Raw genomic sequence first — 4,222 nt, forward strand, 5'->3', positions numbered from 1 at the left:
GTATACAAATGCATATTCTAAATAAGCACACATCTAGGGGGAGCTTCGTCTACTCTTGCAAACCAAATACCGTATCATAATATCCTATGCTATTGCAAATTCTTGAGTTGTCATCAAACACCAAAAAGGGGGAGATTGAAAGAGCAAGATCTATATCCCGTGTTTTGTGTGTTTGTTGACAACACTTGAATAATTCTAACCGTGCACAAAGATTGTCTTTGATGGATTTGTAGGTGTACGGTGCCCTCGCTGAACACACTATGATCGGAAGACTGAAGCGTAGATCTTAGGTTTTCTGGTTTTGTGTGTGTGTCGTGAGGTAACATGGTAGGAGAGGAAAAGAGGAAAAAGCTGTTTTAGCCATAGCGGTACTATCGGTACCAGGAGCGGTAGTACCGCTACCCCTACTGGTACCGCTCTGAGATACCGCTCTGAGAGTTGCACATGAGATTGTCCCACAGTACTTGTTACGGTACCTCTGCGGTACCATGAGTGGTAGTACCGCTTGCAAGCGGTAGTACCGCCCACGGTACCGCTCAAGTACCGTAACTCGTTACGACAGTACCGCTTCGGTACCGCTCCGGTACCGCTTTGGATCCAGTAAGGTCTGGACCCTATCGCGGTACCTCAAGCGGTACCGCGAGCGGTAGTACCGCTCTGTGTCCACGTGGACAAGTTCTGTGGGGATTCGAACTCAGAGCGGTAGTACCGCTTCCCAAAAGCGGTAGTACCCCTTAGGCAAAAACAGCACCTAACGGTTGGATTTGGAGGGACCTATATAAAGGCCCCTTCTTCCCCAGCTCGTTTTTAGCTCTTCTCTCTCTCTCCTCCATTGTTGCTGAGCTCAAAGTGAGGGGATCTCCCCATCCATCCAACCAATCTTGCTCATACTTTGAGGAGTGGTGGAGGAGACCCCGATCTATCATTCTACCGAGAGAAAGTTCGCCAATTCGTGGTACTCCTTAGTGGATCTTGGTGGTAGGGCTCCTATTGTGGGACATTGGAGATGTGCAGCTATGGAAGCTAGCTTGGTGATGTACTAGCTCCATAGGGTGTTGGGAGCCTCCTTGTTGTGGAGCTCGCCCCAATCTTGTGAAGGAATCACCGCCTCGACCGGTGCCTTAGTGGAAGAGGGAGAGCACCTTCGTGGAGCTCTCTCGAGGAAGAAGGTGAGGCCTTCCTTCGTGGTGTGGCCGTCTAGTCTCTTGTCTGAGACTAGCACCTCCTCAACGCAGACGTACTTCCTATTGTGGAAGGAACTGCGGGAAACAAACCTCGCCTCGTTTCCGCGCCCTCCGGTTGTCTCGCTCCTTACTCTTACTATCTTGTTGTTTCCTTTACTTGTTGCACTTGTCCTAGGATCATTGTAGGAACACCACTATCGCTAAAGCTATCACCTTTACCTTCCGTTGCGCTAAAACTTGAAAAAGATTAAAACTTGTCGTAGCGCCATTCATCCCCCCTCTTGTTCGCTACGATCCATTCAGTAAGTGGGTCTATAAAATTAAGACTCGCTCTGATGGATCTCTTGAGCGATATAAAGCGCGTCTTGTGGCTCGTGGTTTTCAGCAGGAGCACGGCCGTGACTATGATGAGACTTTTGCCCCTGTGGCTCATATGACTACTGTGCGTACCCTTCTTGCTGTTGCTTCTATTCGACGCTGGTCTGTCTCCCAGCTTGATGTTCAGAATGCTTTTCTTAATGGCGAGTTGAGTGAGGAGGTTTACATGCAGCCTCCTCCTGGGTATTCTGTTCCCGATGGGATGGTTTGTCGTCTTCGACGTTCTCTCTATGGTCTCAAACAGGCCCCTCGTGCCTGGTTTGAGCGCTTCGCCTCTGTTGTGACTGCTGCTGGTTTCTCTCCTAGTTTTCATGATCCAGCACTTTTTGTTCCCACTTCTCCTCGTGGACGTACTCTTCTTCTTCTCTATGTTGATGATATGATCATTACTGGTGATGATCCTGAGTATATTGCCTTCGTCAAGGCTCGTCTTCGCGATCAGTTTCTTATGACTGATCTTGGTCCTCTTCGCTATTTTCTTGGCATTGAGGTTTCGTCCACTTCTGATGGCTTTTCTATCTCTCAGGAAAAGTACATTCAGGATCTTCTTGCTCGTGCCGCTCTTGGGGATGAGCGCACGGTTGATACTCCTATGGAGCTTAATGTTAAGCTTCGTCCTACTGATGGTGATCCTCTTCCTGATCCCACCCGTTATCGCCATCTTGTTGGGAGTCTTGTTTATCTTGCTGTCACTCGTCTTGATATTTCTTATCCTGTTCATATTCTGAGTCAGTTTGTCTCAGCTCCTACCACTGTTCACTATAGTCATCTCCTTCGTGTTCTTCGTTACCTTCGTGGCACGATCACTCGTCGCCTTTTCTTTCCCCGTTCCAGCTCTCTCCAGCTCCAGTGCTACTCGGATGCTACGTGGGCGAGTGATCCTACGGATCGTCGTTCACTTTCTGCTTACTATGTGTTTTTTGGTGGTTCGCTTGTTGCTTGGAAGACGAAGAAACAGGTGGCAGTTTCTCGTTCGAGTGTTGAGGCTGAGTTGCGGACTATGGCTTTGTTGATTGCTGAGGTGACCTGGTTACGGTGGTTGCTTACAGATTTTGGGGTCTCTGTTATGACACCCACTCCACTTTTATCTGACAGTACAGGTGCTATCAGTATTGCACGTGATCCGGTTAAGCATGAGCTGACCAAGCATATTGGTGTTGATGCTTTTTACACACGTGCTCAGGTACATGATGATGTTGTTGCGGTTCATTATGTGCCTTCAGATTTGCAGTTGGCGGATTTCTTTACGAAGGCACAGACTCGAGCGCAGCATGATTTCTTACTCTCCAAACTCAGTGTTGTGATCCACCATGAGTTTAAGGGGGGTGTTAGATGTATATATATGTATATTGTAGTTTCCCCATATGTTAGGGAGTTTTCTGTATATGTGCACCTGTACATGTACTATATATTGTGGCCTTTGACCCCCTGTTAATACAACAAGCATATTGCCCTAACAACAGTGACGCAGAAAAAATATTGCAGGGTGAACACGTTCATATTTTTTTAGTTTTTACTGTTCATGTGTGATAAAAATTTACCCAAATAACTAAATATAAAGCATATTCCAAAAATTCAGGATGGACCCCACCCGACCACCCTGCTGTGTGCGCCAAAAATTCAGGATAGCCACCATAGCATAGCAGCATTTCGGATAGCTCCAGAGAAGATAAAATGTTTGGTTGCCGGCTTTAAAAGTTTGACTAAGTTTATCAAGTAAATATTTATATCTATAATACTATAATACCAAATGTATACCATATAAATTTCAAAAAAAATGTATACCATATGAAAACATAAGTCACAAGATAAGTTACCAAACCGCCGCCTCGTCCTGAGCCGCTAGTAAGATGAAAACATAATACATAAGGAGGCCAATAATACCTCTAGCTCCTGAAGTCTAACCAAGATGCTTAGCGAGGGTGATGTTTCAGCCAGGCATATGTAATCCATACATTGTTGCTTCTATCGCCGGAGCATCGCCAACAATGACCTGAATCTAATATAAAAGGTGACAATACAACCAATCCAACAAAAAATGCCCCATCTTGGTTTCATTGAACCCTTAAGGACAAGGAAAGACCATAGTGAAAGGAGTGAACTTCGACCGCTCTTCTCTCGAGACCTAGGTACACTTTATTTTTGAGGCAAAGGTCTTCTTAGAGCCCGTTTGCCTCCCATTACTTGAGGCTGAAATCAAGGAATTCATCCGTGATTTTCATGAATCTACATGTTTGACAACCATGACTTGGGTACGACATTCATTTGAGAATTTCATGGGTTTCATTTCATGCCTAAACTTAATTTCTTTTTGTGCCTTGTCATTTATGTGGATTTGGAAAATAAGATGTAAAATTATGAGTGCCAAATGAGCTCTTAGGGATTTTGAGGTACAAACATATTTTTTTAGCGAATGCGGTATCCCCGTCAAAAGAAAATGAGAATGGATGAGGCGGTGATGTGCGTTCAACTTTTTTAGGGTGAATTTTTATTTTTTTGAGAGAAATGCGAGGCTCGAAGGGAAATTTCTTCTTTTTAGAGGAGAAGGGATTGTTTTTTTAGCATAGACAGAAGGGAAATTTCTTGGGAGGGAGTTTTTTTTTTCTTAGGAGGGACATTTTTTTTTTAGCTTAATTAGGAGGGAGATATGAGTCGTAGAG

The sequence above is a fragment of the Lolium perenne genome, chromosome 5 (genome assembly GCF_019359855.2).
Source record: "Lolium perenne isolate Kyuss_39 chromosome 5, Kyuss_2.0, whole genome shotgun sequence".
Taxonomy (NCBI): domain Eukaryota; kingdom Viridiplantae; phylum Streptophyta; class Magnoliopsida; order Poales; family Poaceae; genus Lolium; species Lolium perenne.